General features: G+C 37.7%; 1 pseudogene; it reads right to left on the reverse strand.

The window, feature by feature from the left end:
- Positions 1 to 4,704: 4,704 nt before the first annotated feature.
- LOC126955709 (heterogeneous nuclear ribonucleoprotein A1-like) lies at positions 4,705 to 5,660 on the reverse strand (annotated as a pseudogene).
- Positions 5,661 to 26,188: the final 20,528 nt, after the last annotated feature.

The following is a 26,188-nucleotide window of genomic DNA, read 5'->3' on the forward strand; positions in this document are numbered from 1 at the left end:
TAGTTGGGTGTTTTTGTAGATACTTTTTATAAAAGTGTTGAGGAACTGTCCTTGTATTCTTAGTTTGTTAAGTGTTTTTTGTCATGAAGTGGTAAAAAAAACTTTGCTTTTTCTAGTGTCTTAAGGTGGGAGGTTAGGTTATTGATTTGATATATTTTTTCTTTTTTAATGTAGGCATTTAAAACCATAAGTTTTTCTTCAAGCACTGCTTTATCTGCATCCCATAAGGTTTGGTAGGTTGTATATTCATTTCCATTAATCTCAAAGTATTTTCCAATGTTCCTTGTACTTTCTTATTTGACACACTATTTATTAATATTAGTGTGCTAATTAATTTCTGCATATTTGTTAACTTCCTAAATTTACTTGTTATTGATTTATAATTTCATTCAATTGTGGTAGGTGGAGAATATACTTTGTATAATTTTAATCCTTTTGAATTGGTTGAGGCTTGTGCTATAGTCTAGCTTATGGTCCATCCAAAAGAATGTTCCCTATGCACTTGAGAGGAATAGGTATTCTGCTGTTGTTGAGTAGAGTGTTCTACAGATGTTTGTTAGAGTTGGTTTACAGTTGTTCAAGTATGCTACCATTTTATTAGGTAATATTAGGCAATATCTTTGTGTGTGTGTGTGTGTGTGTGTGTGTGTGTGTGTGTGAATGGCATAGTATCTGACTATTGGTTTTCTAAACCCATTTTCTCCCAGGTCTTTTTTTTCCTAATTGTGGGGATTTGAATAGCACTGTAAGTTCTAGAAATACTAGCTAAGTTACAGAAGAGCTGTCTGTATGTATGAAGTGAATACATTTTATTTTAGGTAAATTATATCAATTAAATCAATAAAGTTGATTTAAAAATAAATTTATAATTCTGGGGAAAAGTTAAGGCTATAAGCTACCTTTCCTTAGGATAACAAATTAATTTATAAGCAGAAAGCTTTTGAAGGCTTATCACTTTAAAATGATTAAAAGAAAATCCGTCACACTTTTTTCTAAACAGTATTTAAATTCATTTTTTTCTATCTCCAGTAGTCTTGTTATATAAATTTATTTTTTTCCTCTTAAATTCTTCAGCAAAATGCATCTGCCTTTATTGTTATTTTTTAAAGTTTAAAAAAGTTATCAATTGGCAATACCTGACCTTAAAATTCTAGCTGTCAACCATCTCAGGCTAGAAAAGCATATTTACCAACAGTTGTTCCTTAATTTAAAATACAATGTTCTCATTCTTTGTGTTCATTTAAAAAGAAACGGTTGATTTCAACTCTTGCTCTTCTCCTGATACTGCCTTGCAAGGTAAAAACCAATTTTGGATAGATTAAAAGCCTAAATTAACCATTAAAAGCAGGTAGACTTGTCAAGTCATCTTAATGGATTCATTGAGAATTCAAAGAAATAATAAATCATAGCCTTCATTATGTGTCTTTAGCTTGGAAGAAATCTTTTTTCAATGAGAAAGCTAATCATTTAACAAATATACATTCCCATGGGAAGATAATGTTTAGGTATACTGTAGTTTTAACCCTCAACATCCTAAAGAAGAAAATTTAACACAATAAAACCCTTTCACTGCCTACTAAAAGTAAAGCACAGTATAAACCTGACTTAACTACAGTAGATAATTTTGAAGGTATGTTTTGAAATTGATGGCCCAATTTTAATATTAAGATCAGCAAACACCATTAAGCGTCTAGCCGTGAGAACTAAAATAACAAGGGTGAGTGATTAATGCTGTGATTGTTTTTCTAATTTTTTATTTTAATAGATCTGTCTTGGATGGTTAATTCTAGATGATATTGTTAAGTTTCTCCTAATTTGGTAGAAATACTGATATGAAATAGTTGGAAATACTGATATGTATAAAAACAAATGAACACTCTAAAAAAACACATCTTATCAAAAGAGTGAAAAGTTTTTTGGGTAAATTTTAGCTTAAACATTTAGTCTACATGTAAGTTAAGGAAACTTTATCCTGTTGTTTTTGCCTCAGAGGTTCTTCTTCCTGTCTTCTGTCTTCATTCCTTTCTTCTTTCTTCCTTCCTTTCTTATTACAATTTATTTGTGTGCATTTATTTTTGTGTTTATTTGTTTAATGTCTATATCCCATGTTTGACTCTTATGTATACATTTTTTTTACCACTGTATATCCAGCATTTGTACCATGCCTGGCACATAGTATACTCTATGGCACATACCGTCAAAATTTTGTTGAATGACCAAATTGATAAAATGTCAAGAGATCTGCTTTGAAATCCAGTCTTAAATTCTTTCTGACTTAGTAAATAACTTGAACGAGTCACTCTCTACTTTGTTTGTCTTCACTGGTTTAGCGAATAATAATAATACCTTACATATAATATATTACATATTTATAATACTCATTTTTATAGCATTCACTGAGTGATACTATGTGCCAGGTACTCTTCTAGGTTTTAGGGGCACAGCAGTGAACCAAAAAAGACAAAAATATCTGCCTTCATGGAGCTTACATTCTAGTAAAATCTGTTGTTTGCTTTTGGTGTTGACAACGACCCTGTGAAGTGGGTAGAGCTACTAATTCTATTGATTTACCAGTGTGGAAGTAGAGGCTATGTGAAATTAAGTATCTAGTAAAGATAATCAGCTAGTGAGTTTGAGAAGCAGGTATTCATTGTCTGGTGCTTTTCCCGTTATGTCACCCTTTCTCCCATAACTCCTCATCTAGCATGTGGAAATTTTTGGAGGAAAAGTAAGATCCAATTTATTTAACCTCTTCTGTAAAATTGACTGTGTAAGTACAAACTGATAACATGACTCAGGTTCTAAAGTGGCTTTAAAAACTGTGGCATTTCAAGATACCTTCAATCTGAAGAAAACTTAAAATTTTAGTCTGAATCCTTTTGTTTATTAGATATGGCCCTTTACTATTTTGTAACACCTGCCTCTTATACCTAGTCTCTTGACTGTGAGAGTTGGGGCTTCCTTTTGTTAAATGTTCTAGTACTCTACATTAGCATAGAAATCTAGACATTGCCCATGGCGGATAACGTATTAGCTGCTAAGCAATGGAAATTATTATGCCATCTGCTGCCTCTTATAAGGTGTGTTATCACCCAACTCACTTTTTGAATCAACACACCAAAGGCACCATAAGTAATGTAAATTATGGTAGCTTGTACATTTTTCAACTGAATAAGCAGTTTATAAGAAACAAAAAGCCCAGCTAACTTTGTGCCTCTCCTAAATTTTAATAGATGCCTTGGAAAAAGTATTTTTGTCCTTCAAACTTTATTTCCATGAGATAATATTTTATTAGACCATTAGATACCTCATATTCAAACTTAAAACAAGAATTAGTTATTGTTATGAACTTACAATAGTTCTTTGGCATTCTTAGTAAGTTACTCAGAGAAAATCAGGTATTTATTTTAATCCAATCATTTAAAATTCTAGAAAGCACTGAAATGCCCCAAAGTATGCTTAAACTTGCATAGAGGAAACTAGACATGGAAAATATATCTATTTGACAGAAATGACATGTAATTTCTTTATAAATCTGCCCTAAAGGCCATATATTTAATTAAATTAAAGGCCATAAATTTAATAAAATCATATATTCTATTTGATTTTTGTCCCACTGATGAACTGGATTACCAAAGAAAAAACACTTCACAAAGTGTGTTCCTTGAGTGTATTTCCTAAGAAATTAACCAGTATTATTGGAGGAGAAGAAGATTTCTGTTGTTATATATGATTTTTAAAATGCCTGGTTAAAGAGGTCTCTTTGCTACAGGGACTTCTCAGAACTGTAGCTATGTGAATATGTTAGTGTGTGTTGTAACCTCTAGTGGGCAATATTCTTCCCAGTCACAGAAAGATTTCTTCTTAGGAATATCTTGTGAGACTAGTGTTCTGGAAAACACAATATGGAAAACACTACCTTAGAGTAAGTGTTGGTATTTGCTTAATAGCTATGAAGTCTATATGTTTATTATGGTTGTTCTTCAGTCCTCTTGCCACTACAGCCTACTCTCTCTGGGTACTCTCAATTGTACTCAAGGCTTTAAATGCCACTTGCAGTCTGATGATGTCTGTATGTGTAAATTCACCAACTCTGTCTCCTGAACTTTAGATACATATGCACACCTGCCTATCCAATTTTTCAAACTGAGTATTGAGGACTTCAAACTCAATTATCCAAAACTGAGCTCAATAGCTTCCTCTCAAACCCGCTCCCCCTGCTATTTTCTTGTTTTATTATTGGAAATCACTGATATCCACTCAATTGCCCAAGTCAGACACCTGGGAGCCATCCTTAACTCTTTTTACTCACTCTGTCTTCTCATACAACCATCAACATAAACTAACTATCCTCATTCTTTTTTTTTTTTCTCTTAAAAGACATTTATTCAGTGTCACAATCAGACTATTACATTTAGCAATCAACAGCATGGATGCAAACAAAAAATCTACATTAAAACCCTTTGTTGGAATGCCTTACACTTTCCACAGAACAGAAACTAAAATAACCCGTTATACAATTAGTCACAAATACAATCCCCGAGTTTTTTGCCCATACACATGAGTATTTGTCTAAAACATGTCTTCTTTGTAGCAGCTAGGCCCTGCCACCACTGTGCTTGGCTAAGTTCACAAATCTGTTGTAACCTGTAGCTTCCCTGTCACTTCTCTGACTCTGCTCTCCTGTTAAGCCTTGTTTCCCAATTAAAATCTTCTGCCACTGCCATAGCTACTACTGTTACTGGAACCACCATAGCCATCTTGGTTTCCTGGTTGGGCAAAGTATTGGCCTCCACCACCATAGGGGCCAGAGCTTCTGCCTCCAAAGTTTCCTCCCTTCTTGGGTCCAAAATTTGAAGACTGTTGTAATTGCCAAAATAATTGTAGTTTCCACCACCTCCAAAATTGCTTCCATCATTATCAAATCCATTATAGCCATCCACACTGCCACCATATCTACCACTACCATGACTGCCACCAAAGCCACCATGACCACTGAAGTTTCTACCATGACCAAAGTTGTCATTCCCATCGAAACCACCTCCATGACCACCACCAAAGTTTCCAGAACCACTTTGCCTCTTTGACTGGAGAAAGCACTAGCCATCTCTTGCTTTGACAGGGCTTTTCTAGCTTCACAGTTGTGGCCATTCACAGTGTGGTATTTCTGAATGACAGTCTTATCCACGGAGTCATGGTCATCAAAGGTTACAAAGGCAAAGCCCCTTTTCTTGCCACTGCCTTGGTCAGTCATGATTTCAATCACTTCAATTTTCCCATACTGTGCAAAAAATCTCTTATGTGATGTTCTTCACTGTCTTCTTTAATGCCACCAATAAATCTTTTTTTTACAGTTAAGTGGGCACCTGGTCTTTGAGAATCTTCTCTTGAGACAGCTGTCTTTGGTTCCATGACTCTTCCATCCACCTTGTGTGGCCTTGCATCCATGGCTGCATCCACCTCCTCCACAGTGGCATATGTGACAAACCCAAAGCCCCTGAGCACTTGGTGTTTGGATCTCTCATTACTGCACAGTCCGTGAGTGTTCCCCATTGCTCAAAATGGCTCCTCAGGCTCTCATCGGCTGTTTCAAAGCTCAGTCCTCCAATGAAGAGCTTCCTCAGCTGTTCGGGTTCTTTAGGAGACTCTGACTTAGACATAACAGCAGGGTGAAGGAGACTTTAATGATGCTTCTTCGGTGGCATCTATGGGCAGAAAGGCACTATCCTCATTCTTTATAACCCTCAAGTAAGTCCACTTCACTCAAATTGCATTTAACTTAACTAAAGCCTTTATCATCTTACATATATTGCCAAAGTAACCCATCATTCAATAGAAATATGTCAGCCATGTACACAAACCGTGTATGTAATTTGAAATTTTCTAATAGCCACATTAAAAAGCAAACATAAGAGATAAAATTAGTTTAAAAAATATACTTTATTTAACCCAACATATGCAAAATATCATCATTACATGTGATCACTGTAAACTTATAGATATATAAATGAATGATATACTTTACATTGTTATGTTTACACTAAGTCTCTGACATCCAATGTGCATTTTCCACTTTAAATAATCTCAATTTGTACCAGCCACATTTGAAGAGCTCAGTAGCCACATGTGGCTGGTGGCTATGATATTGGACAGCATAGCTCTGACTGGTTTCCCTGCCTGCAAACTCTCCCCTTCTAATTCATTCTCCCCAGCTGCAGCCACTGTGGCATATTTGATTCTATCACTTCACTGTTGAAGGTCCTTGATTGATTTTGCATTGCATAAGCTTTCAAGACCCATGATAATAGCTGTACTTACCTCTTGAACCTCATCTCACTCAACTCCACTTTAAGCTCCATACATACCAATCTCTTTATGGTTGTTTCCCAAAGATATCATGCCTTCTCTCCTCTAGGCCTTTGTACATGTTGCCTTCTGCTTAGAATTATCTTCCCCAAATATTTTGCCAAATGAAGTCCTATTTAGGTCTCAGTTCTTCCAGGAAATCCTCCCTCAATGCAAAAGTTTGAATAAGCTGCTACTCCTATGAACTCTCACCGTATCATCTGCTTACCTAATATTAGAATTTATTGCAGTGGGTCTTATTGTATCCTCTGAGGTAAACTCTATTACAGTTTATCTCTCCTGCTAGACTGTGAGCTCCATGAAGGTAGGTAGCAAATTGTGGTTCTTTTTTTTCTCATAGACCATAGATAGTCCATGGCTGGTGCAGGGACTCAAGAATGTTACTAGAAGATCAAACTTCTCCCACTCAGCCATTCTTAAGTGTCAGTTTGTCACCACATGCTCACAAGAAAGGTCTACTGCAGCTCCAGGTACTAGACTCAAGTGCAAGGCAGGAAGAAGAGGAAAGGGAGCTATGACAGCCATGTCTGTCCTTTTTATGAGGAAATCAAAAGCCTCCCCAGAAACCCCCAGTACATTCCCTTTAGAGCTCATTGGCTGCTACTGTGTCATTTGGTCACATCTGGCTTCAAGGAGGCTGAACAAGGTAAATACTGACTGCACAGTAGAAAGTGGCATGGAGAAAGGAAATAGGAACACCTAGTGAGCCAGTTAAACATAAATGTTTTGCTCTAAGTACTTCTTTTGAAGTCTTTCTCTCTCCTCAACCCCTAAGATTTGGGGGAGTGTTTGTGCTTTGTGTGTTTGAGATATTTAAAGTTATATGACAAGGTTGTAGGTGTATGTTTGAGATATTTGAAGTTATGTTACAAGGCTGTAGGTCTATTCTAAAGCCAGAGCTCAACACTGTAGGGGAAAAGGAAATGTATTTCCTTCCTTTTTACTAAGATTTCAAAGTGAATGAAGTGGGAACTGGAAAAATGCACTCCAAATTTTACTTAACAAAATAATACTGAAGCAATTTAGTTTTCTTGGCTGGACCTCCAATCAGCATGAAGTCAGTGACTCCATGAGGTAGAGATGAACACTTGAGTCACAGTGCATTAAGTCCTGGCAATTAATGCATAAACAGAGTCACTCACTCTTTGATAAAGCACAATAAGAATCATTCCTTTGAAGGAGCAAAGTGTCAGCTTATATATGAAACTCTCCTACTAGTATAGTGACAGCTGATTCTGCTGTCTAGGTGATCCCAAATTGCTGAGCCTTATTTCTTCAACCAGAGATAGGATCAGAAATAAAGATGAATAAAAATTGATCTCAAATGTAAAATAGTTGATCCAGCCAGAGCAGACTGCTTCTCAGTGGCAGGAGTGCTGTTCTGGCCATGGTTCTGCTTTATAAGGCAGCCTCTCTGGCAGCAAGCATCAAGTAACAGTATGATGCAAAAGCATCTATTGATCCTGCCAGCATCTATTGAACTAACATGATTCATTCTTCAACACTCACTTCCTGATAAATAGAAACAAAGTCAGAATGATCGAGTGCCTTGAAAGGGTCAGCGTTTCTGGCTCTGAAAATACACTCTGCTTTGCTTCCCCATTTATTTCTCATCAGTGGATTTGCTTCAGATGTTATCTAGCAGCAGGGAGACCATTACTGCGTGGACGTGTCCTGTTACAGTGACATTCATTCAATTTCCTAAAGTGAAGCATGGGCCTTGGACTGTCTGGATGCCTCTAAAAATATAAGACAAGCAGCTTATGTTTAAATGGTGATTAGACACTTAAAAATTTGGAAAGCTTGAGCTTATGCATGTTTAACGACAGTGTTAGCTAATTTTTCATTCTTTGAGTTAAAAGACTTGGAAGTATCAAAGACCATTAAAATTCCTGGAAATTTTCCAAACATTATTTATACTAGTATATGTTCTTCAATATTGTTTCCTTCCAAACTCTCACCAGAACTGCTATGGAGTTGCAAAACTGATGCTGGACCTCAACTTTCTGCCTTTCTACAGGCCCAGGAGAGAGTACTAGTAAGTAGCAAATGGGGAAAGCCCATCCAGTAGGAGGGGAAAAAAAAAAGAGGAGAAAAAGAAAAGTGTCTAAATAATCCCCAAACTCTGTAGTCTATCACTGAATTATCTAGGGTCAACTATTTCCCTTAATTAGCATTTGCAATTGTAAACAGATCTGCTCATCTGAATCTTTCTTTCTTGAGCCAGCATCATGTATGACATGGCATTCTCCAATTATGCAAATAAAGGCGTTGATTTTTAATTGATATGGAAATTGTTTATAATGAGCTTTTATGAAGAGCAATTATTGCATTGGAAAAAGATCTAAAGAGTAGTTATTCATCTTTACAAATGTTGATTTGGGTGTAAACGCATCTGATCTCTAGGATTCAATAGTGGAGAATGAATTTACGTGTTAGATCCACATTTATGTCATTTTTCCAGATATCAGATTCCTGGTGCATTTGTAGTTTTTGCCTAAACAAATGTTAACTTTAGGCTTGGTTTAGCTTACTTCCTTCTCAATATATTGCAGCTTTTTTTCTTCCCTAAGTGTACTCGAACACATTATCAGAATTTTTGCTTCCATGAGTACACTTCGCCTTCCTCAACGTCAGAGATCCTGTTTGCATGATCTTTATAAGTCTGTAACACAGCACAGTACCTGGTTCATAGGAGGCATTCAAATAAAAATTGAAGGAAATGAATTAAGCCTAAATAAATGATTTGAGACAAATAAAATAATCTGTTTGTCTGCCTTGCCTTATCTGCAAAAGAGGAAAGTATTTTGATTTATATCACAGGTATATTTTGAGAATCAATATACAGTTGTAGGAGAGTAATCATTCAGAGGATGATTGTTGCGCAAAAATCATGAAAAAAAATCACCCTGCGGTTCTCTGCTGTTATGTGTCTACATAAAATCCTACTCTCCTTGATTTGCTGATATTGCAAGTACCTAAGCAATTTGTTGTTCCCACCCATTCCCAATCTAAATAGTATTAATGCTTTGCAGGTCTCTCATTTCCATTGAATAGCTGCTCTTCCGATTTAGTATAATCTCAAAATTTAGTTAGCAATCAGAGCAAAGGTCAATTGGTGGCTCACTGCATGCACTGAGAGAAAGAGTGAAGATGATTACATTTTTGCCTGATGCCCATTGCTCATCTGAAAGAACTCAAGTTCTTAAGAACTGAAGCCAGCAGTGGTGTGAAGCCAGACGTCTTTACCCATCTGCTATTCCTGATAGCTGAAGCTACTTCATCAACATTGATTAAAATGCTCCGGCAGGTGCAGCTCTTTAGAAATTAGTTTAAATTATTAAACCCCTTGCTTACGCAGAGGCTTCTAGAATCCATCCCAACTTTACATCTTGTCCATGGTCAGGGATCATGAGGGGACTGGACCACGTTGTGACTCTTCTCACTGCCGTCAGGATTTGAAGTTTTATTTAGAGAGTCTTAGGCTGCCTTTAATGTTTTTACCCTCTGACCCAATAATTCTTTCTTTCTTTTTTTTTTTTTTGAGACAGAGTCTTGCTCTGTTGCTAGGCTGGAGTGCAGTGGCATGATCTCAGCTCACTGCAACCTCCACCTCCCAGGTTCAAGCGATTCTCCTGCCTCAGCCTCCTGAGTGGCTGGAACTACAAGTGCCTGCCACTGCACCTGGCTAATTTTTGTATTTTTAGTAGAGATGGGGTTTCACCATATTGGTCAGGCTGGTCTTGAACTCTTGACCTCAAGTGATCCACCCGCCTCGGTCTCCCAAAGTGTTGGGATTACAGGTATAAGCCACTGCACCTGGCCTGACCTGATAATTCCACTTCTGAGAATTTAATTGAATAAAATTGTCAGAGAGCTATTCAGATATTCATATATATAACATTTGCACTATCATGGTTATAATATCAAAAACCTGGAAACAGTCCAATTACTTAAGTAGGAGGTTACATAATGATATAGCCACACTGTACTATGCAGCTACTAAAAATCACTTAGCAAGATTGGAAAATGCTCATTATATACTATAAGGTGAAAGAGTAGAATGCAAATATAGGTATATAGTGTAATTTTGTAAAACAAACTATACATATATATGCATATAATTTTAGAAAATATATTTGTATTAGTATGATTATAGATATTTGCAAATATTTTTCCTATTTAAGTCAATCTGTATTGTCCAGGTTTTCTATCATTTTATCAAAAACAGTTAATTTTCAATAATTAATTAGTTCAGCCTTTTTTTAAAATAAGTGATCATGAAAAGGCAGTGGTTCACATACAGAAAAGTGCGGGAACATCCTTATGAAGCAACACATTTAAAGGTGAGAAGCAGAGACACCAAGACCAGCAGGGGTCAAGGTGCCAGTGTGGGAGAGGGAGCACTTACAATTTGGGTCATCCTGACCTGGGGATCTCTAAGAAAAATGAAAATTCCATGCGAAGTTCAATAAATACAGAGCTCAATACTGATTTCAGATGATAAAGTATTAATACATTGTTGATGATAAGGAATCAGCTACATTGGCTCTGTTCAGTGCAGCAGCATGGCCAGGAAGAGTGATGCTTGGGTCAGGAGGTAGAGCTGCCTCCCTGACTAAGGTCGAGTCTAGAAGCAGAGATGGAAGAGCAGAGCCTGTTGTAGGTTGTGAGGGAGAGGAAGCGAGCCCAGCAGGCAGAGCAAGCATAAAGTTTATTGCCAGGAACACAGCAATGGAAAATGCAAGGGTGAGTAATATTCAGAGATCCAAATCCAGCAGCCAGAGGGAGACTTTAAAAGTTAAGTCTAATTTGTCATTCCTCTGCTCAAAATCCTCCAGTAGCAATTCATTTCACCCAGAGTAAAAGCCATAGTCATAAAATCTAAATTTAAAAAATGTGCCATTGGAAATCAGCTTGAGGCATCGTGTTGTTCTTGGACTGCAGAAGGATGGCAGAATCTCCCCAGTAGCTGTCAGCCACACTGGCCTTTGCTTTTTTTTTTTTTTTTTTTTTTTTTTTTTTTTCCCAGTTCCCTAGGACCTCTAAAGAGCCGTAACAACTAAACCTGCAAGCTTGGAACCTACAGCAGATTTCATCCGCAAGGGGTCCCAGGAGAGGAAGCCTTGATACACAGATGCAAGCTGGAATCTAGGTCTGAGGGACTGTGGGGAGTGCAGTGAAACTGACGATTTGGGTCTGGAACATAAAGTGTCATTGTGCTCTTGGGGAACTGCAGTTGTGCAGGGATCAAATCCTCTGCTTCAAACCAACCAACCAACCACCAATGTGCTCAACTGCTTCAAGCAGGTTTAAGTAATAAGAGTATATATGAGGCTCACCTGCCTGCATTTATTTGTAACTCCAAGATCTAAAATGATGCCACAGTCATCATAGAAAAGTAATGTGGGGAGAGAGAGGAGTGTGGAAGAGAAGAAAGGGGAAGGTAGTCCCTGAAAAGCCTGGGGAACTGGTCAAGATGGTGTATGGCTGTACTGTGACCCATACCATCAAAGCAGAATCAAAAGTGCTGCTGTGAGTTTCCAGAAAAGGAGCAAAACCCGTAGGACGCACATATTCCAACTGTGCACTGTGGAGCCTTTGGTCTAAATCTAACCCAGCTTTCCTGAGGTCAAAGGCTGAGTCAGTGAGAGAGCTGAGAACAGAAGCCCTGAGCACCTGAGGCCCGCCTGTGACCTAGCTGTTAAACCATACAGAGCAAGGTGTGTGCACACAAAACATTGTTTATTATTAGTCATGGGAAGAGGGGCTTACCAAGTTTAGAAACTTCTTTGAAACTAGAGGTTCAGTCTTTGCAACCTGCACACTGACAATTACATAAAACATATATTTCCTTTTCTTCCTAGTGAAAGGGACTTTTTCAAATAATAAATTAGAGGATTCAAAGATGTTTTCCTAGACATGAATGGTTGTTTAAAAGCAGCACTTTTTTTCTTATTTAAATGTAAATGAATCTGAATGGGCTGGATTTAAACTGTCACATGCATTTCTAAGTCACATGCTCCTCTGTCTGCGCCAACACAGAGAAACACAGCAGCGAAAGTCTATGCTCAAACCTCATCGTAAACACAAGCCAAGGAGCTCCACACAAGCAACAACTTCTTGATTCCACCTGCCTGTTTTTGCTAGACCTTGACTTTGAGAAGAAAAAAAGGCTTGCAGTGTAGTTTTGGGGCTGCTCCAAGCCATGCGGGTTTCCCAGGTAGGCTAATTATTTTGTGTACCCACAAACTGTTACTAAATAAATACTTTTTAGGCTAAGTGTGACAAGGAGTAAGAGGACTTTTGTGACAGCAGTTGGCATCTCCTATCCTATGCTATCTAAAATGGGAGCCATTAGACACAATTGGCTCTTTAAATTTAACTGTAAATTAATTAAAACAAAATTCAATTTAAAAATTGGTTATTTACCAGCTATTCATACCAGCTACATTTCAAGTGCTAAATAGCCACCTGTGGAGAGTGGCTATTTTATTAGACAGCACTGATATGCAGAAAGCTCTACTGGACAGTACTGCTATGTCCCAAGTAATTCAGATTCCAAATATATGTGCCCCTTATTGTGCTCGTCTACTGACAAGGCAGTTTAATGGCAATCTGTCATATTCTACTATTCAATCATTCAGCATGTATTGATTGAACACCTACTATACTTCCTGGCTTCGTTTGCCTATGGGCCAAGTAGGTACCTGTGGCTTCAGATTTCAAAGAAGGCCCCAGGGCAGAAAATGAAAAGACTCGTGGTAATGTTTGATGTGAGACTGTCTGTATAGAAAAAACTCACTGTTTTTCTCTTTATCTGCACCCTCAGTACTTTACTTCTGATACTCTGTGTGTGTGTGTGTGTGTGTGTGTGTGTGTGTGCCTGTGTGCCTGTGTGTAAAGTTTCCCACACCAAGTAATTCTGCAATTCTCTGCAGACAGCAACCAGGTATCCTAGAATTCAATTCAATTCGTACACTCATCAGAGTTAACATCAACTCCTACAATTCGGACACTAATCAGAGTTAGTATCAGATTCCACAGGTCAAGGATTTAATCCCACAAAACTGCTCCCAGTTCAGATGCCAATCCCAAGTCCAGGTTGTCACTCATGGTTCGGACCAGCCAACTATAAATCAGGCTCTCCACAACCACCTCCCTAGGTGAATCATTTGCTAGACTAGCGCACACAACGCAGGAAAAAAGTTTACTTACTAGATTACTGGTTGATTATAAAAGACACAACTCAGGGACAATCAGATGGAAGGGATGCATAGGGCAATGGATGGAGAAGGGGTACGGAGCTTCTATGCCCACTGCAGTCACACCACCCTCCCAGGACCTCCAGATGGTCACCTACCCTGAAGCTCCCCAAATCCTGTAGTTTAGAGATTTTAATGCCGGCTTTATTATGTAGGGATGATTGATTATTAACTCAGTTTCTAGCCCCTGTTTCCTGCCCAGAGGATGGGGGCTGGGGCTGAAAGATTCAAGCTTCTAATTCTGGTTTGGTCTTTCTGATGACCAGCCTCTACCCAGGAGCCCACCAATGTTTTCCTCATTAGAACAAAACACAAAAATTTCAAAGTATTTAGAGCTCTGTGTTAGAAAGCAAGGTCAAGGACCAAATAATAGAGAAAAGATATTCACTTAACAAAACTGTTGTTCAGGAAATTATTTTCAAGAGCTCTGTGACAGGAGCTGGAGACAGAGATCAAATGTGTGTTTTTTATTATGTCATACTGTCCACTGTCACGGGAGATCAGAAATGGGCTTAGGGTAAATGACCCAGGGCACCAAAATTGTGCACTTTGTAACTGTAACTATTTTTGCCTTCATTTAAAAAATCACTGTTATTACAATTTAAAGTATTTTTAGTATCCAGTAGTAATACCATCTAAGCATTTGTTTGAAGGTGGTCCAAATGATGCTGCTGAGAAAATGGTCCTGAAAATCAGTATCTTTGGAATAGAAGCTAGACATGCTAAAATAAGACCAAACACCCTGACACACTGGGCTGTACATTTTGAAGAAAGCAAGCTATGAAATATTAGAAATAATCTTCAAAAAAATAAAACAACTATTAAAGTGAAAATCAGCAAAAATCGTAGTAGATGCATGTGCTATGAGAATCCATCCCTCCCTAGTTTCCATTTATGCCTATGGGAAAATTAGGCTGGAATTATGCAACGCTTAGGGAACACAACCCTCACATAAGCTATCCCTGAATAACTTTCTTCATCAAGGTACTTTTCCAGTGAAAACACTGTATAGATTGGCAGCCAAGGAAAGTGCTCAGCGAATTCATCCTGTTGTTTAGCTTCAGTCTGGTACATAAGAGTACAAAACATTGTGGTTGCACACACAACATCCGTTTCACCCTCTTACTTTGGGTAGAAACCATGTGACTGTTCTCTCCTAACTCTAGAGGTGGATTCTCACTAGTCTAGGCCTGGTGGTTGTTGGTTTAGATGGACTCATTTCCCAGGTCTAAAATTACTGTGACTTCCTTAGCCATACTAATTTTTTTCAGAGGTGAGAAAGTTCAGTCAGTGGGAAGCTTAAGAATTTGGTTTTATGGTTGGAAGGAAAGGAACCTCTTCTTGCCCCCAGTGAAAATGAGAAAGCATTTAGCCCTAGGAGCTGTGGGTAGCCACCTTGCTATGGAAAGCCAGCCTAAATAAAAAGCCAGTGCAAGAAGGAGAGCACAACCAAGGGAACTGAACCTTTAAAAAAAAGGAGCAATGACCCTGATGATAATATTATAAACCTTTGGCCCAAAGTAACCCTAAAGTTTGCTCTTTAGTCTTTCTAGTTATGTGATTCAATAAACTCCCTTATTCTCTGAACCAGTTGTTGTTGTTGTTGTTGTTTTCCCCCGAGCTGGAGCTTTGCTTTTGTTGTCCAGGCCGGAGTGCAGTGGTGCAATCTCAGCTCACTGGAACCTCTGCCTCCCGGATTCAAGCAATTCTCCTGCCACAGCCTCCTGAGTAGCTGGGATTACAGGCGCCCACCACCACGCCAGGCTAATTTTTGTTGTTGTTGCTGTTGTTGTTTTTAGCAGAAACGGGATTTCACTATGTTGGCCAGGCTGGTCTTGAATTCCTGACGTCAAGTGATCCACCCGCCTCGGCCTCCCAAAGTGCTGGGATTATAGGCATGAGCCACCGGCCCAGCCCTCTGAGCCAGTTTTAGTTGCGTTTGTGCTGCAGAAAGCTTCCTAACTGATAACAGACACTTAGAAATAAATATTCCTTTCCCTTCCCGTCCATCAGTAGTGTCATTAAAACGATCGAGACTTAAAACAGAAAGTCAAATATGAAGATAATAGAAGACTATGTTTTTTTCATGACCTAAATCAAATGCCATTTTTTTCCACTCAAACTTTTTTTTAGCATAACCTTATTATTTTATTATTAGTCCCTAATCTCTGGCAATTCCCTTCTAAATTGACTTACATTGCTTATAAAGTGAAACGTCATCTACTACTCAGTTTAATTACTAAATTCTGATTGCTTACATAAATAAACAGCTCTCTGCATGTGACAGTCTGGACATTGCTGACCTCAGATTGGTCAAATTCACTTGTGGTCCCAATGGTGGTCAATGATGTGTCTGTGAAGGAGTTCCGATTGTAATAATGCTCTGGTGCAACAAAGTAATGTTTCATAGTTTCATATTTTACAAAGTACATTATTACTTCCATTTGTCCTAGATATATATCTAACAATGTCTACTTCAACAGATTCTGCAAGTTATCTCCCAATAGAAATGGCTGAAAATATGAAAACATTACACAAAGGCATTTGTGTAAATGAAATGTATATCAGTTTGCACTCTTTCTATTGCGAGTGATGGAAGACCCAACTTAAACTGGTTTCATTAAAGAAGGGGAATTCATTGACCCATGAACTGAAAAATCCAGGGACTTCATTTAGGGCAGGATTTGAGGCTCAAACAATGCTATCAGAACTCACCTTCTGTTTGTCTTCATTTTTGAGCTCTGTTCTAATGCATTGACTCCATTCATAGCTCCAGGTTACCCCATGTCTCTAAGTCCAACAGAAAGGTTGGTACTCTTCCTTGAAAAACCCAAAGAGAGGTCCTAGATCTTAGGATTATTGGTACTGATTGGCCTAATTATTGTGATCAAGGGATGGAACACATAGATTGGCTTAGACTAGGTCCTATCCTCAACCCCTGTATTCAGCAGCAGACATAGTTCACTGGGACCACAGCCAAACCTACTGAAGGTAAGAGAAATCCTAAATATGTATATATTGTACAGCTGACCCTTGAATAATGAAGGGTTAGGGAAGCTGACCCCATGCACAGTCAAAAATCCACATATAATTTTTGACTCCCCCAAAACCTAACTACTAATAGCCTGCTATTGACCTGAAGCCTTACCGATAACATAAAATCATTTAGAACACATTTTGTATGTTATAGGCATCGTATACTGTATTTTAACCATAAAGTAAGCTAGAGAAAAGAAAATCATAAGGAAGAGAAAATATATTTACTGTTAGTTTAGTGAAAGTGGATCATTATAAAGGTCTTCTTCCTCATCGTCTTCATGTTGAGTAGGCTGAGAAGAAGAAGGAAGAGGAAGTGTTGGTCTTGCTGTCTCAGGGGTAGCAGCAGAGGCAGGAGAAAATTTGCCTTTAAGTAGACGCACACAGTTCAAACCTGTGTTGTTCAAGGGTCAAATGTACATTCTTATCTAAAAAAATGGGGGTGTGGGTGGTGGGAGGTGAAATGGCAATGAACCATCAGAAAGTGAGGCCATATACCATTCTTGCCTTTGGTCCCAGGAATCTGTGGTGGTCTGGCTGAGGCCTTTCCCATTTACTCTGACTTTTCATGTTCAGGTTCCTATGCAATCACCAAGTCTGACTTTTAGTGGGCTTCTTTGCCTTTCTTTCTCATCCTATTCAGGTCCCATCTAAGCATTAATTTATGTGTGAGCTCAATTCTTGTCTTGCCAGTCAAAGTTAATGTACAAGGCATTGTTAAAACTACATGAGCAGCAGCTCATGTCTATAATCCCAGCACTTTGGGAGGCTGAGGCGGGTGGATCACTTGAGGTCAGGAGTTTGAGACCACCCTGGCCAATGTGGTGAAACCCCATCTCTATTAAAAATAACGAAGTTAACTGGGCACGGGAGGCTGAGGCAGGAGAATTGCTTGAACCTGGGAGGTGGAGGTTGCAGTGAGCCGAGATCTCACTTCTGTACTCCAGCCTGGGCAACAGAATGAGACTCTGTCTCAAAACACAAAGAACAACAACAACAACAACAAACCCACTGACTGGGCCAGGTGCAGTGGCTAATGCCTGCAATCCCAGCACTTTGGGAGACAGACAGGAAGATTGCTTGAGCCCAGGAGTTCAAGACCATCCTGGGCAACACAGTAAGACCCCATCTCTACAAAAAAATTAAAATATTGCCAGGCGGTGTGGCTCATGCCTCTAATCCCAGCACTTTGGGAGGCTGACGTGGGCAGATCACTTGAGGTCAGGAGTTTGAGACCAGCCTGGCCAACTTAGAGAAATCCCGTCTCTCCTAAAACCCTATTTCCCATTTTTTCCCTCCTAATTCATTCTCATTTGCTTCACAATATGATCTATGAACACAAACAATGGCTAGGAAAAGAAGGAATATTCTGGGTGATAGGTTCCAAAGTAGCTGGTTAACTAATTTTGATGGATAGAAAATAATGAACTTAGGTGACGAATTTTGATAAATAGAAAATAAGTAATCTAGAAGAGCAGGGAGAACATATTGCTGACATCCAATATGAAGCACAGACTTTGCTTTTTTTCTAGAAATAGTTGAATTGGTTCTGATCTATTTGGAGGTATTTGGGTACTTCTAGATGCTCTGTCTTGGGACCAGTGTCCTGAAGAGGGATAGGTTTCATTTTTAAAGAGGGTAGTGGAAATACAAGGACATTTTTGGAAAGCCAAAACTGTCCACTAAAAAATTTGCTGAGTTTCTAATTTGTCTGTTAATCAAACAATCTAAAAATAAGGGTTGCTTTAAATAAAAGACCAAAATAAATAACTCATGGAAAAGTCCCGTATCTGTTCCCGTCCAGCAGTCCAATTATATCATGTAATCACTTATTCCCCTTTCAAGCTAACATGATTGCACTTGGTCTTTTCACTTAATATATATGGACTTCCCTTTTTAAGTTATTTGAAAGACTATACATCTCTTGCTTTGCCTATTAAGAAAGCACATTTTAATTTTTTTTTTTCTCTTGCCAAGGGAAATGCTACATAGGGTGAATTCAAGGAGTCCCAAAGAAGAATCTGAAATCATGTGAGGCAACTGGGAGGTGTTGAGAAAAAGTATTAAGCATGGATTTAAAAAGCTGGAGTTGAAATATAGTACAGCCATTACTGTGTTACCTTGTCCAGTTTACCTAACCTCTGTGAGCATCATTTTCTGAAGAAAACAGAGAACAAGAGGATCCAAAGCAACATAGTAATGAGACCTTATGTAAAGCTGGAAGGAGTCTTAGATGGACATCAAGTCTACTCTCTAACACTTAAAGCATTGGGGGTAGATGGATGTTCATTTAAAATTATAACAGGAATACCTTTGATTTATGTGAATTTTACTCTTAAAGATTTTTTTCTAAAAAAGAAATAATTTATTCTAAGAGATTCGATGTGACTAAAATAAACGACATGTCTTTATATCTGCCAGTGTTTTATTATCATAATGTTACAATGGTAAGCATTAAGTTCTGAGAATTGGATGTAAGCCACGTACTGCTAAGATCATTGGTTCTCACAAGTACAAATCTAAGTCTATTTTGTATCATACCCAGGAATTGATGAACCTTCCACCCAGCCTTAACATGAAGATAGAGAAAGGAATGAGACGGGCTTGGGAGGAGAAAGCATTCAAAGTGCTAAACTGAGATGTTTTGCATTCCAGGTCCCAAGCTCAACATTTTAAAATTAGCCTCTCTATTTTAAAGAAGAGCAGGGTTTTTCTGACTCCATTCTATGACTCTTGCTCTCTCCTATTTCTTCAAATTTCATATCATTCATTGGGGTTTACATGAAAAAAGAGAAAATTTGATAAATATTAATTCCTCCAAAAATAATATTTTTTTTACCCACCCGAATTTAAGCCAAGCCAATCTAAACTTCAAACCTGAACCAAACAAAAAGGAGAAAAACAAAAGAAAACCTCAAAAACATTTCTTTCAAGCTAGCTTTCCTTTCATTAGAAAAGTAAGTTCTCCAATTCCATGATACTGTTCCAGGTACCCATTACAACTGCTGCCTTTGTTACATCAGGAGTTTGCGTCAACATTGCTTTAGGGCATATGTGGTCATTTTTCACTCCGTTGTTGTTTACCTGGTATATGGGAGTTGTAATGTTTATCTCACTCCTTGAATGATTTCTGAAGACACAGGGTCTTGCCATGTTGCCCAGACTGGCTTTGAACTCCTGGGATCAACTGATCCTCCTGCGTCAGCCTCTGAAGTAGTTGGGACTACAGGCCCATGCCACCATGCCAGGCTGGACATGTAAATTTGAAGTGAATGAATAAACATGCAGCTAGTTGAAAACAAGGCAGATCAGTAACAGAAAAAGCTACAATGTGTTTTTGAAACCATAAAGTGGATGGTTTCTTGGGAAAAATTGTGACTTTGTATATCCATTGTTGAAATCAGAATAAACTATATTTCACTTGCATATTCTTAAATGAATTATTAAATTTTTCAGAAGTCCGTGTTATATAGAAATACCATTTTGCAATGTTAATCTGTTTGGATCTTTGGAGAAAGTGGTTTCATTATAGGTGCATAATGCACTCTAAATATTTTAAACAAATTGTTCGCTCTTCCATTTAAGGTATAACGGTTTCTTATATAAAATGGCTGGATGTGTATAAAGGAATTGTGTTGTCTGGTGCCTTTAACCCAACTTCAGTAATTACTATAATCTCATGTTTATAATAGTTTTGTTAGGTGAGAGGACCAAATGAAAGTATTTTATGTTTTCTCGTCACTTTAGATTTCATCATTGTGTAAATTACTGGATTTTTAGCATTTCCTGATATGAATATTTAATCATTTTTAAGTATACATAATTTCTTCTGTACCATTTAAATAAAATATTATTATAACTTAAAAAAAAGTAAGTTCTGATTTTGTTGGAAACCTTTGCATGCCACCTATCAATATAATCCTAGCTTCTCCTAATGATCCAAATTAAAACAATAATTTCTAAGCCTTTTGGAGTTGTAACAAGTAAACATGATTAATTCTGCAGTCCTTCCTTTCTCCTTGTTTCCTTCCTTAATCATATCTGTTTTTCATCACACCTCACATACATAATATTGTATGACTTATTTTATTTTTAAAGTTAAATGTATGTTATAACAGCTTTATTGAGATGTAATTCACATGTCATGCAATTCACTCTTTTAAAGTACACAATTCAGTGGTTTTTGATAGAGTCACAGTTGTTCAGTCATCACTGCTATCTCATTCCAGAACATTTATATCACCCTAAAAAGAACTTTGTATCCATTAGCAGTCACTCACCATTTCCTCTTTTTTCCAGCCCCTGACAACCACTAATCTACTTTCTGTCTCTATGGATTTGCCTATCATGAACATTTCACAGAAAGGAAATCATACTATCTGTGACCTTTTGTGTCTGGCTTCTTTGATTCAGTAGAAAGTTTTTAAGCTCCATCACATTGCAACATGCATCAGTACTTTGTTTCTTTTTATTGCCTAATAATATTCCATCGTGTGTGTTTACTACATTTATTTGTTAGTTTATCAGTTGATGGAACTTAGGTCATATCCAGTCCTAGGCTATTACAAATAATGTTGCTATGATTATTTATGTATCAGTTCTTGTGTGAGCCTGTGTTTTCATTTCTCTTTGGTATATTCCAGGAGTGGAGTTACTAGGTCACATGATAACTCTATGTTTAACTTTTTGAGGAATTGCCATCCTGTTTTCCAAAGTAGCTACTCCATCTTATAGTCTCATAAGTATTAAATGAGGGTTTCAATTTCTCTACATCCTTGCCCAAAGTTGATATGGTCTTTTTGATTATAGCCATCCCAGCAGTTATAAAGTGGTATCTCATTGTAATTTTTTGTTTAAATGTGTATTTTGATTTGTAATCATTTTTTCAGAATTTCATGATATACTTTGTGTTTAACAGCCACAGTAGCAATTTATCAAACACTGTTCTAAACCATATCTAATTGTGTGGGTATAATGATTCCCATTCTACAAAGAAGCCAATGTTAGGAAGGTCGAATGCTATTCATGGTTCTAGTTAAGAGTGGAGCCAGTGTTTGCATCCAGGTCTGTCTGACAATAGCTCCTTATTGTTGTACAAATTCATTATATTGCCACGGAGACACACTCCAAACTTGCTAGTCCACAAACTTGTAGCCTATAATTTCTAATCGGAGACACCAAAGCCCAATGACCTGTTCATTTCACTAGAGAGACTAAGGTCTTTGGGAACACCCCACAGCATCCTGGTCCTGAATCCTGGAGGAAGACCAAAAAGGGCCTCAGTTCAGGGGCAGTCATCTCAATTCTTTTCTCCTTTCCTGATCCAATCAGGTTTATTCTAATGTTTTGAATATTCAGCTGCATGATGTAGCTCGGACTTCATCATGGGTACTAAAAGTTGTTATGTGCTACTACACACCTATTAGAATGGCCACAATCCAGAACACTGACAACACCAAATGCTGGCAAGGATGTGGAGCAACAGGAACTCTCATTGCTGGTAAGAGTGCAAAGTGATACAGTCACTTTGTAAAACAGCTTGGTGGCTTCTTACAAAACTAAATATATTTTACTGTATGATCTAGCAAACATACTCTTTGGTACTTACCCAAAGGAGCTGAAAACTTACATCCACACAATAACCTGCACACAGATGTTTACAGTAGATTTATTTGTTGCCAAAACTTGGAAGCAATCCAGATATCCTCCAGTAGGTGAATGGACAAATAAATGGTGGTAGATCCAAGCAATGGAATATTATTCCACACTAAAAAGTAATGAGCTATTGTGCCATGAAAACACATGGAGAAAACATAAAATGCACATTTCTAAGTGAAAGAGTAAGCTGCATACTGAAAAGGCTATATACTGTATGATTTTAACTATACAACACTTTGGAAAAGACAGAACTGTGGAGACAGGAAAAAGATCAGTGGTTTCTAGGGCTCGAGGGAAAAAGGGATGAATAGGTGGAACACAAAGAATTTTTAGGGCAGCGAAACTACTCTGTATGATACTATAGTGATGTATACATATAATCATAAATTTGTACAAACTCACAGAATGTATAACACCCAGAGTGAACCCTAATGTTAATTATGGACTTTGGATGATAAAGATGTAACAATGTAGATTCATCAATTGTAACAAATACACCACTCTGGAGTAGGGTGTTGATAATGGGAAGGATATGTATTTGTGAGAACAGGAGTATATTGGAAATCTCTATAACTTCCAGCTCAATTTTGGTGTAAACTTAAAACTGCTATTAAAAGTAGTCTTTTTTTTTTTTTAAAGTTCTTATACTGATGTAAATAATTTAGATAATTGATTACGTTATCTGCTTGATAGTTCTTTAGAACCAGAAAATCTTGCACTGTGGGAAGAGTAGATCAAATACCTTAGAGGAGAGCTAGCGATCCTGTAGTAACAGCTGCCCTCAAGATATTGCCCTTGTTTCTATGACTTCCTATCTTTCCAATTAACTTAATCTTATAGGTTTTATGTTGACTATGACTTAAAAAATAAGTTCATTCTATCAAATGCTTTGCTGTTTGTCTCAATCTATTTCTATCTCCCTACATTAAATTTTTATTTACTTAATACTCTTCACCCTATTGATTCTACCTTCACCTCATTCTGTAGAGTCAATCCCTTATAACACATTTTTGGTATTACTTCTGTGTCATTAAATATGCTTCTTCTATCATTGCTTGATTTATTAATTTTAGACATTGTTGTGGGAAGTCAGAGACCCCCAAATGGAGGCACTGGCTGGAGCCATGGCAGAGGAACATAAATTGTGAAGATTTCATTTTAATATGGACATCTATCAGTTCCCATATAATACTTTTGTAATTTCTTACACCTGCCTTACTTTAATCTCTTAATCCTGTTATCTTCGTAAGCTGAGGATGTACATCACCTCAAGACCACTGTCAAAATTATGTTAACTGTACAGATTGATTGTAAAACATGTGTGTTTGAACAATATGAAATCAGTACACCTTGAGAAAGAACAGAATAACAGTGATTTTAAGGGAACAAGGGAAGACAACCATAAGGTCTGACTGCCTGCGGGGTCGGGCAAAAAGAGCCATATTTTTCTTCTTGCAGAGAGCCTATACATGGACGTGCAAGTAGGGAAGATATCACTAAATTCTTTTCCTAGCAAGGAATATTAATATTAATACTCTGGGAAAGGAAGACATTCCTGGGGGGAGGTCTATAAACGGCCGCTCTGGGAATGTCTGTCTTAGGCGGTTGAGATAAGGACTGAGATATGCCCTGGTCTCCTGCAGTACCCTCAGGCTTATTAGGGTGGAGAAAAACTCCACCCTGGTGAATTTGTGGTCAGATCATTTCTCTGCTCTCAGACCATGTTTTCTGTTGTTTACAATGTTTATCAACACAATACATGCACCGTTGACCATAGACCCTTATCAGTAGTTCTGCTCTTGCCCTTTGCCTTGTGATCTTTGTTCTGCTTTTTGCCCTTTGAAGCATGTGATCTTTGTACCTACTCTATGTTATTACACTCCCTCCCCTTTTGAAACTCTTGATAAAAAACTTGCTGGTTTGAGGCTCAGGTGGGCATCACGGTCCTACCAATATGTGATGTCACCCCTGGCGACCCAGCTGTAAAATTCCTCTCTTTGTACTCTTTCTCTTTATTTCTCAGCTGGCTGACACCTACAGAAAATAGAAAGAACCTACACTGAAATATTGGGGGTGGATTCCCCTGATAAGACATTATCTAAATTTTCATCCTCTATAATAAATGAGAAGTAAGTTATCCATTCAGTGATGTCATCCACTACTTCCCTGGTAACTCTAAGAGTTATTATCAGAGCTTCATTTCTCATTTTATCAATGATAGGTATTATCCTTGATTGCCCAGCTTGTAAGATGAGGATGTTAATGCCTCTATCCTTCCATTCGGTTCTTCTCCACTCCTTCTTTTTCCTAACTTCTAACCGCTATACTTTCTCCTTTGCCTCTCCAAAGTTGATAACATTTTATAATTTATTCTGCAACCAAAATATAGTATTATGTACATTGCCTATAGGTTGAGTTTAAAAGCTGAAAAACAGGGCCGGGTGTGGTGGCACACACCAGTAATCCCAGCACTTTGGGAGGCCAAGATGGGTGGATCATCTGAGGTCAGGAGTTCGAGACCAGCATGGCCAACATGGTGAAACACCATCTCTACTAAAAGTACAAAAATTAGCAGGGTGTGGTGGTACAAGTCTGTAAGCCCAGCTATTTGGGAGGCCAAGTCATGAGAACAGCTTGAATCCAGGAGGCGGAGGTTGTAGTGAGCTGAGATTGTACCATTGCACTCCCACCTGGGTGATAAGAGCAAAACTCCATCTCAAAAAAAAAAAAAAAAAAAAAAAAAAAGTTGAAAAGCAGTAAAATACTAACACTGTGAATTTATAAAAATTACAAATTGACACAATATTAAAATATGATTATGCTTTTCCCTGTGTAGCTTTTTTTGTCATGAATTTTTAAAAGTTTCCCCTTTGTTTCACTATTTGCCTTTAGTATAGTCCTGATTATTATTTTCATACTCTACAGAATTTCAGATATGTTACTGAGTATTTCCTTTTCTCATCAACTAAGACCATCTATCCATCTTCTCCAATCTGAACTGCTTTCAAGGCTTGATACACAACTGTCATCCTGGGGTCTCCCTTCACCTTCTTGATTTGTTCGCAAATTTTACTGGAACACATCTTTAAGAAATTTCCTAAGACATAGTATATGAAAGGTAAAGTTTCTAAGTTGTTGTATATGAGAATAAGTCTAGTTTACACCACATTTGATTGATAGTTTGGGTGGGTACAGAATTCCAGGTTCAAAATCATTTTCCTTTAGAACTTTAAAAATACTATTCCACTATTTTCTGGCAACTCATATTATCATAGAGAAGTGGAATGCTATTTGATAACATTGCTATGTTGTTTGTTTATTAGGGAAGATTTCAATGTCTTTTTATTCTTCACATTGACAGTTATCTGTATGGATATAGGTGTTTTTTCATTGCCTTGTGCTGAGGAGTTGGGAATATCTTAACATAAAGACATTGTCCTTCATCTCTAGAAAATGTATTTATTTGAAAATGTCTTTATCTCCACTTTTTCTGTGTTTCCTTCCTGAAACTCCTATTAATTGGTGTTGGATCTCCTAGATTGATCTTATTCCATTTCTTTAGAAAAGAACAATTTTCTTTAAGGTAAATGCTAAGAATTTTTCAAGAGGCCTAGAGAGGTGAACTCTTCTGAATATATACTAAATAATCCCTTTGTTTTTACTGCTTAATGTCACTATTTGTTGTACCTGGTATATTTGTGTCCTGTGCCTCTCCTGCATTCTTCAGATTGTTTTTGTCCTTAGATGCAAATGTCCTGCCCCGTCCTTAATACTTACACACACACACACACACACACACACACACACACACACACACCCTTTCTCTCTCCGTCTAGAATGAGGTTTCTTCCTTCTTACTTCAC

The sequence above is a fragment of the Macaca thibetana genome, chromosome 5, assembly GCF_024542745.1.
Source record: "Macaca thibetana thibetana isolate TM-01 chromosome 5, ASM2454274v1, whole genome shotgun sequence".
NCBI classification, from domain to species: Eukaryota; Metazoa; Chordata; class Mammalia; order Primates; family Cercopithecidae; genus Macaca; species Macaca thibetana.